Raw genomic sequence first — 10,188 nt, forward strand, 5'->3', positions numbered from 1 at the left:
TCTCTCCGAGATGCCGCAAATAAGCTGGGTGTATCGTCTACAACCGTGCATCGAGCCAAAAAACGAGCCGGACTATCGACTTACAAGAAGGTAGTGACTCCAAATCGCGATGATAACAAAATACGACGGCCAAAGCGCGATCCCGGAGGCTGTACACGACGATGCTGACGAAGTTTGACTGCGTGGTAATGGACGACGAAACCTACGTCAAAGCCGACTACAAGCAGCTTCCGGGACAGGAGTTTTATACGCCAAAAGGAAGGGGAAAGGTAGCAGATGTTTTCAAGCACATGAAACTGTCAAAGTTCGCAAAGAAATATCTGGTTTGGCAAGCCATCTGTACCTGTGGCTTGAAAAGCAGCATTTTCATAGCTTCCGGGACTGTCAACCAAGAAATTTACGTGAAAGAGTGTTTGAATAAACGTCTGCTGCCTTTCCTGAAGAAACACGGTTGTTCCGTACTGTTTTGGCCGGATTTGGCATCTTGCCATTACGGTAAAAAGACCATGGAGTGGTACGCCGCCAACAACGTGCAGGTGGTTCCCAAGGACAAGAGCCCTCCCAACACGCCAGAGCTCCGCCCAATTGAGAAATACTGGGCTATTGTCAAGCGGAACCTAAAGAAGACCAAAAAAACTGCTAAGGGCGAGCAGCAGTTCAAGGCAAACTGGCTTTCTGCGGCGAAGAAGGTGGACAAGGTGGCTGTACAAAATCTGATGGCAGGGGTCAAGCGTAAGGCCCGGCAATTCGGATTTGGAAAAGCGGAAGCCTAACTGAATATTTTTCCTGAATTTTATACTAATTGAACTTGAAAAAGAAATTTAATTTGATTTTTTAAATAAACGATTTCACCGATTTACACGCGTTTTCCCTTGAACAAATTTTGACCGTATCACCCTTTAAACTGGTTTGGAAAAAAAAAACAGAAGTGAAATAATTATTCCGTTAAGTATATTCAACGTTCGCTGAACTGTGTCGACGTTTTACCAACCAAAGGGCATTCGCTAACTAAAATGCATATCATGTGTCAAACCAGATAGTAAAAAATAATTAAAATACATCAGTGCTCATCCGGCTCATGTCAACACAAAATTAAATTTTGGCAGATAGGGTTACGGTATGTAATGTGGGTCTAGTCCTTTCATTCGGCCTATCACGCAAATAAATAATTAATTAAGGAATATTACACAAAAAATAAGGAAAATATTGATCACTGATGATTGATAAATGTGTACCACACACAAATCAATTTATATCACAACATTTCAATACATTTTCAGCTCTCGTAAGTAATAAAACTGGTTGAGAATATCACTCTGTTCGGAGTTTTTAGCCGCCATGACTTCTAAGGTTAAGATGGGAAGGTTGCACTGACGATCATCAAATGGCCTGATTATGGCATTTATTGAATGGAATTACCTGATAATACACACTAGACGTAAAACTCACAGTTACTGTTTGAATATTTTATGTTTATTTTAATTGTTTAACAACGTTTTCACAAGTAAATCATGGACCCAACTTTAGGGACACATTTCTTTTCTATGTTCCTAACTTTGGCCCATGAAATTCATTTGACAGCATATAGCAATAAGAGTAACGTCAACAATGTGGTTTGCATTTGGATGATAAGGAACGAACAGGAAGGGAGATTTTTTCTGCCAAATCTGTATAATGAACATCACAATGTTTTGATTTAGATATTCTGCGGTCGAAAGACGATAAGCGAAATTTTTAATTTTTAATTTTTAACTTGAGTGATTTAATGTAGTTTTCGTAAAATTTTCTCTAAGAAATGTTTTGAGGAATGAAGAGTATTAAGTTAACAGTGATAGTGATAAAAAAAATACATAAGAAAACGTTACCAAGAGCGTTTTTTTTGAGAATCAAACAGGATAGGACGAAGTTGCATCCATAAATAGACCCAATTTGGGGACAATAGACCGATATTACATACATTTCCCTGGTGAGTTTTTGTCTTAAAAAAAGTAAGTTTTTCAACTTTTTGCGGTTCCTGATAGCAAACGACATGATAAGCATATCTAAGCATACCATTTAGCAGTAGAATATCGTTTGCAGGTAAATTAATTGATGAGTTATGATTAAAAACGTAATCTATGGCTGCATATTAGACCGAGGTTAGGGACGTATACCCTAAATATCCATTAACTGAGTATTTGTTTCAGTCCAAGGTTTTTTACTTAGCTAACGTATACTGTCAACAAGATGCTTAAGGCCAATTTCTTGACCTCCACTCAAGCCTTAATACTGGTTTAACTAAATGGGTACATTAGTCCTTGGCGATATTGGCATTTATTTCATTAACACTCAGAACACGAAGCCTTCCGTGAAATGTATAACGGCAAACTTGCAATATTTGAAAAATCATAGCTCAGCCATTTATTGACAAATTTAAAATATATTGGCACCATCTGAAACTTAATTTGAAGATTTATTCGGTTACAATAGATTTAATCAAATTTTTCAAACATTGCCAATTTGCAGTTACATATTTTACCGGAGGCATCGTGTTTGGAGTGATAAAAATCAAAACTAGTCCGCAAGCAAATAATGCAGCTATTATTAAATATTTACATAAATTTTCCCTGTAGAGACGAACCAGCTCAAGGCTGAAAGTCCCTTTACTAAAGATAATAATAATAATAATAACAGGGCTGGTAGCGATTACTGCTGTCAAAAATAGTGATTTCAGTGACTATGTTGCAGAAATAAGTGACTAAATAGTGACTTATAGTTGAAAAAATAGTGACCAAAAAGTGACCGTGAATTGAATTAAAAATAAATTTTATTGAAAACTCTTAGGAATTTCTGAGGAGCACAACCTCTGTGAACTTCAAAGAAAAATTCCATGGGCACTCTGAGGATAATTTCATAAAGTTTGTGGGAGAAAACAAATTAAGTCCTTGGATTTTTTAAATACTAAAAGAAGGATCACAATTATATCTGAGAATAACTCCCGGACAACTTCAAAGGAATTCGGAAAATTAATTTAGGAGATTTCGCCAAACAAATTATGAGAAGAAATCTAAGGAATTTGTGAGTAGAAATGCCAATGATTTCTTAGGAGACTTTCAATGTGAGTAGAATTCCAAGAGAAGGTGTGAGATTCAAAAGGAAATCTGAAATGAATTCAATGAATATTCTGACAATCTTTCCAAAGGGTGTCTTATTGTAAAGAATTTCAAGGTAATTACGAGGAAAACTAAAAGAAAATAGAGTTCGAAGGATAGCTTCATCGAAATTTCCATTGAAATTTTGGATTCCATTGAATATGGAATGGACTATTCTGAGAACTTCCCAAATTTTTCCTGAAATTAATGAATTTGCCTTTAAGTTCTTTTGTAGTTTGAGAAACTAACCTGATGCTCACAATACTACTCATCAAATTCTTAAACTTCCCTGAACTTTATAGGACTTCATAAAGTTTCCTCTAACGATCTAAAGGTTTAACAATTCGCTGAAGTTCTCTAAACTTTTTTAAACTTTATGTGACTTCTCTAATGTTGCTCTGGAAATGCTCTGAGGTTCTCTGTCCTTTTCTTAAATTCTCAAAACTGCTATAACGTTTTTACAGTTCTCATGAAGCTTGTTGTACTGCGCTGAATTTAATTGTGCCGTCCTTAAAATGTTTGAGCTTTAGTAAACTTCTGAACCCATGCGAAGACCTCAATTAAATTTTCAACATCTCTGAAGTTATCTGTAAATCTGGGAACTGCTTTAAATTTCCCACTAATTTTCTGAAACTAATGGAACTGACCTCTCCCTAAAATTCCTCCAATTTTCGGAGCTTACTAAACGCATTTTGCTAATGTTCATAAAAATTCCTGAAGTTCGCGGATCTCCCCTTAAGCTCCAAACATTTCTATGAAATTCTCGAAATGTTTCTGAAGGCCACTGTCCTTCTGTGAAGTTTTCGAAGTTTTCTAAATTTCTGGCACTTTTATGCTCCCACAATTTTCATGGAATTGGAACAAAATTATTTATTTATTTTTTTGATTTTCACTGAAATTCTCATGATTTTTCTGAAGTTCTCTAGACAGCCCTACATTGATCAGTATATTTTAAGAATCCGCAACTTAACTGAAATTAATTGATTTGCCTTGAAATTTCGACAATTTTCCTTAGGTATTCTAATTATCAAAAACGCTCATTTATTCTCCCTGAACTTACCTTTGCTTACCTGAAGTTAATAATCCGGAAAATTTTCTGATATAAATATTCAAAATTCCCTGACGTTTGTGGATCAATCATAGAATTCTTGGAATACCCCAGAATTCCACGGAATTCCTTGTAAGTCTCTGCAAATTTGCTTAAGTTAATAGGAGCTATCTAATCGTCCTGGAAGTTCTCTGGAATTCCTTGAAAATATTTATGACTGTTTAATAAAAGTTCTCGCATTTTTCCATCAATTTAGCTAAATTTACGCATTTGTTAAAGTTATTTAAATATCCGGGGCGACCCCGGCGTAGTGGTTAGCATGCATACCTCTCACGCCAAAGTCACGAGGTCAAATCTCACCCCCGGACAAGTCACGAAAGACCCAAGAGCATTAAAGTGACTATAATAAAAAAAAAAAATAAAAATAAATATCTATGATATAACATCCTTAAAATACTCTCACGTTTTCCGGTTGTTCAAATAATTTGTATCACGTTCCAGAAGTTCTATCGAAGCTTTGCTGAAGTTTCCGGAACTTTTTTAAGGTTCCTACAATTTTCTTGAAATTATTTGAACTGTCTTTTGATTCTCTGATCGGTCTTGATGTTCCCGAAGCTTCCCTAAAGCTCTCAATTCTATTGAAAATAAATTTCCCTGAATTTCTTTGGACTTCTGTGAAGTTCCTGACATATTTCTGAGGTTTTCATAAATTCTCCGTACTTTCCTGAAATTCTCGGAACATATTAAGGGTTCTCAATTTTTTTCTAAATTTACAATTATAGATATTTAAACTGCTCCAAAAAGTCTGAACTTTTCTGAGGTGCTTAGAACTTCTTAAAAATTTTCACAAGTTTCCTATAATTCTCAAATTTGCTTTACACCAGAAGGTTCCCCATAATTTCAGTGTGTTAACTTCCCTTATGTTACCGTAGTTTGGAGCTTCACTGAAATTTTCATCATTTCGTTTCATTCATCAGAACTTCTTTAAAGTTCCTACCAATAATGGGACTGCAATGAAGATCTCTAATCTTTCATTAAGTTAATTACGAACTAAAATAAATCATTTAATGTTTTCCTTAATTCAGGCACTTTGAAAATTTTCAATATCTTGAACTTGTACATGAAATACGAAACTACAAGTTATTGAATATTTTTAGATCTTGGACTTACTCACATTAATTACGTTTTTTTTTTTAACTTTATTAAAGTGAGAAATTAAGTAAGTGCTAAACTTCAACATTCAATGGAATGAAGTTGTTTCTTAAAAACTGAGTGCCATGTCTAAAAAACGTTTGGGTTAATTACTGTTGTTTTTTAATCTTTCCGAAACAGCATATTTTGAACACATTTATAAAATATCTTTCTTATTATAAGCCTGTAATTTATCCGTTAAAGTTCTGGAAAAACCTGGAAAACTCAGGAAATTTTATTTAGAAAAATGAGTAGACACCCTGTAGATAGAGAAAGACGATTTAGCGTCACAAAGCAAAGAATGATCAATCTTGAAATGAATTCACGCTAAAAAAGTTGAAAATAGTGACTGATTACAAGAAAAAGTGACTTTACCCTTAAAAAAAGAGACTTTTTAGTGACTAGCTTGAAAAAAGTGACCAAGTCACTAAAAAGTGACTCACTACCAGCCCTGTAATAACCAATTTCTCTTAGCCTTCCTTATCTCAGTCGGTAAAGGCGAAGCTATAAATTAAGACCATGCTGGAGGCGGCTGGGTTCGAAACCCGGCCCGGTCTAGGAATTTTTCAGGTTGCAAAATTTCGCGACTTCCCTGGACATAGAGCATGATTATGCTCGCCACACAATAATACTAATGCAAAACTGGTACAGGCTTAGAAAGCTCTCAATCTGAGGAGTAGAATGCCTACGGCCAAATCATTCCACTGAGCTTGTGCGAAGGGGGATAAAATGAAAGTGAGGTCTAGCAGTGAGAGTGAGGCCATGCTTGGCATACACAGTTTTGGTCATGAGCTGCTCAATTGTAACAGTTCGGTCATTTTAAATGCATCTTGAAACCGGAAAACTCGCTTCAAGTTTTTAACACGATGTTTTGAAGTTCTTATTTCGATGCGAGATTTATCCTTTATTGAAACCCTTTTTCTAAAATCAATCTTCCGAAAATCATGTTACAGAATCTATGCATACGAAGCCCAATTACAGATTTCGCACTCTTACTATACTGTATGAGAATTTTACATTTCTCGGTGGGATGTGTGGTTTGTGAGTGCTTCCACAACCGGGTTGTTTGTTTTCATAGGTGGTTGTTCATCATTAAATCGCGGTTATATAATCTTTTTCATGATTCAAAGTCAGCATCATTCGACTGTAAACGAACGATCTAACTACATTGCATACCAAACTTTTACTCGTGGAATGCACAGTAACTCTCATGTGCCTATTTTTAGGAATCATTAAATGAACGATTCAACTCGTATCCCTAGCTGTGCAAATGCTGACCGTTGTTAAATAGTCCCTTCTCCGTCACAGTCAGTGCTTCAGTATTCAAACCGGAAATGATCCCTTTTATGCACAGAACGACCATAAATAGTGAAGAGGCTTCTCAGAATATTATCCTGCAGACGAGAGGTTTAACAAGCTCTCCATCTGATGCAGCACAGTCACCCACTCTGAAAAATGTTATATTTTTCCAAGAAAAGCAGCAGCACATCCTATCCTGTAAAATAGTATCCTTTCCTTGGGTTTCCCTGCCAGTGCTAGTGAGGGTCGTACCATTTCAGTACCAACAAGCGTCTTCCTCGACTGTATGCATAGTTAGTAGCAAAGGAATGATGTTGGATCTGTCAGAGCAGAGCCTTCTGGTGAATTGGAAATTATTCCGCTCTTGCTTCGTAACGGCCATGTTACAGTGCTCTGCTTGATTCTGATGCACAACGTATAGCATGTCACATACCAGCAGCCACACTAGCTCCACTGGGTGCTTATTTTCACATAAATAATGTCTGCGAAATTAAACTTCAATCTTTTATTTAATTATAAATAATGAAAACCGACGTCGTACCCGTCGTAAATTTCATTCCGTTATGGGTACATGGGTTTTCCTATTTGTAATATCATCCCATAAGCATCGCAGAGCCGTTCTTGTATTTTAACCTGTTTATGTCATGTAATGTAGCAACTTGCATCTATTGCTTGGGGTAGAACCGTATTTACATTCCTATTTTAAAAAAATGGAAACTTTTTTGCATGGCTTCAAAAAAGCTGTCCCCTTTTAAATTAATCACTCCGCCATCTACCGGTGGACATCAATCAATCTGAAATAAAAAAAATGGGATACACGCTTCTTCCATTCCGTCGTAACAACATTTCAACTTTCACAAACTGTCAATCAGTGTACCCTCCTACTGCTGTGGCAACAAAGTTGCAAATAAACAACAACAAGAACGGCAATGAAAAAAACAATTCACGTAAAAAAATCGTTCCGATAAATATTTGCCCGAAAATCAATCGCGATCTATAAATGAATACCGCACCCGGGCCATTTTATGTGGCTTCCGCAAATTGCAAAAACCGGCCACGTCCTTCGGGTCCAATCCGACAGAGAGGAAAAAAAAGTCAAATTAAATTTTATCAACGTCACCAACTGCATATGATTGGGTCGCCATCCGCCGTTTTATGATTCGCTGTTGCCGCTAGTTCGGCTGTGCCCGGACACGATATTGGGTGACGACGACGAAGCCGTGGAACGGAAGGGGGGCATGGAATAATGAAAGCATCAGCTGCCGCGTCAATAAAATGAATTGCAATTAAATCCTACCAATCAATTCGCAGTATACACAAAGCGATAAAAGCTTCCAAGTAAAAACGCGAGAAAACCGAGCCAAAGCAACCACCCACTATTGCACTGACTGCCGGACCGGGCCGAGCGAGCGGAGCGCGTCCATTAAACCTCGGCTAACGGCTGGCAGATGATGTGCACATTGTCGTCGTCGTCGTCGTCGTAAGGCTTCACCGCTACAGACTTGTTCCTTTCAGCCAGCAGCGTCAAGGAGATAGAAAAAAAAATAGGGAATTGCTACTGATTGATTCGATGTCAACGGAGATGTTGTTTTGAGTATTCTTCCGATTAAATCAACGAACATAAACAAGGGGATGATGTAGGTGTTTCGAAGATGCATCAATGGATGTAATTACATACGAGAAGGTTTTAGTAAGAAGAAGTCTATGATTTTGAAGCTGATTCGAGTGTCTGAGTCTGAGTAGAATAGACGATGGCTACGTACACAGTTCGAAAAAGCAGTATAAATTTCTGTTCAATATGATGCACAGAAACATTTCAAGAAATGTTGCAAATCCAGGGCTGTTCAAAATCTTCGAAATTTGATCCGCGAAATCCAATAAAAAACTATTTTAATTGCTTAACAATACCATTTGTATTACTACTACATTAGAGTGATGCAAAATTTAAAATTTTGGCTCCACAATACTTAAACGATTCCAAATCGGATCCTGACTAACCTCTCAAAATTTGAACCCATTTGGTGAGAAACTGAGATGGCACAAACCATTTGAAGTTTGTATGGGAATTACTATGGTAAAACCAAGATTTTTCTTCATGTCTATCTAATAATTCATCATATCGGTCTGCTTCAAAAGCTTTCAATTTTACTTGTAGGAAATTTTCCCAGCTACAACTTTGCTCAAGACCTCTTTTTGATTGGATGCAAGGATCGAAAGTTATTAATGGTTCAATGCACTGATGTCTTATGATCATGCTCAATCAACTGCTCAGCAGGCAACATTGGTGTTTCTGGGGCGTTGAATAGGACACAAAAATTATGGCTACTATGTCACACTGCAAAATACAGTGTTGCCTACAGAGCAGCTGCTTGATCATGTCATAAGTTTACCAATCTCTTAAATAATTAATAACTATTTCCTGTCTTGTTTTACATAGAAACGATCTTTAGCAACACAGCAAAAAAATAATTTTGATATCACGTCAAAGTGGATGCACTACAATTATGTCGAAAATATGGTGTAATATTACTTGCTAACACGGACAAAATTATCATTAATACAATGCATGAACTGACATTACGCTGCTTTTATTGCATTTGTTTATTTATGTGGTCATAAAAATTACATGAAATTTTCGACATGATTGTAGTGCATCCACTTTGATGTGATATCAAAATTATTTTTTTGCTGTGAAAGTTGTAGCTGAGAAAATTTTCTATAAGAATAGCTATCGAGCTGTTTTGCTGCTCAATATGGAAAAAGACTAGAAGGTAATGAACAAAAAGTTGAGATTTCCCATAGTAATTTACATGTAAACTTCAAATGGTTTGTGCGAAGTCTGTTTCTAACCAAATGAGTTGTAACTTTTGGAGGCTAATCACGACCCGATTTGAAACCATTTAAGCACTGTGGAGCGAAAAAGTCAAATTTTGCATCAGTCTACTACTACATGGCATTTCAAGCTTATTGCTTATAGCATATTGGCTGTTTGCTTGCTCTCAACTTAATGGTTTTGAAACGCTTTTTTAGAAAACTTCAAAGATATTTGCAAGGAAGTTATGAGGAGCATTTTCATATCATTTTCATTTTGCAGCGTTTGGTGGGGCAATGGGAGCGCAAGTCAATCCAAAGCCGAGGATAAAGGAAGGGTAATGGCTGAATAGTCTATGCGGACCACATGAACGCCATGGGAAAAGGAAGGGATTGAAGAGGTCGGTTATTGGGGGGTTTTGAGGAAATGACACATAGTACTAGATTTGTGATGCAAAATGTAAAGAAACCGAAAATCCATCTCCCACTGATTCATCCTTTCACATGTATACTGTTGGTTACGCTACGTCGAATAGCCCGTCGGACCGATAGTAACGGTGCTGAACATCCCACGTCAACAGCGACCCGGATGCCGGCGCCGGTGGTGTAGTGGTAAGCGTGACTGCTTTCTAACACCCCGATGGGTTTGGGTTCAATCCCAGCCGAGGTCGGTGGGATTTTTCTGAGGCATAAAAATCTCTGGTCACG

Source organism: Ochlerotatus camptorhynchus, unplaced genomic scaffold (assembly GCF_037179485.1).
Source record: "Ochlerotatus camptorhynchus isolate MF236.1 unplaced genomic scaffold, CSIRO-AGI_Acam_v1.1 ptg000364l, whole genome shotgun sequence".
NCBI lineage: Eukaryota > Metazoa > Arthropoda > Insecta > Diptera > Culicidae > Ochlerotatus > Ochlerotatus camptorhynchus.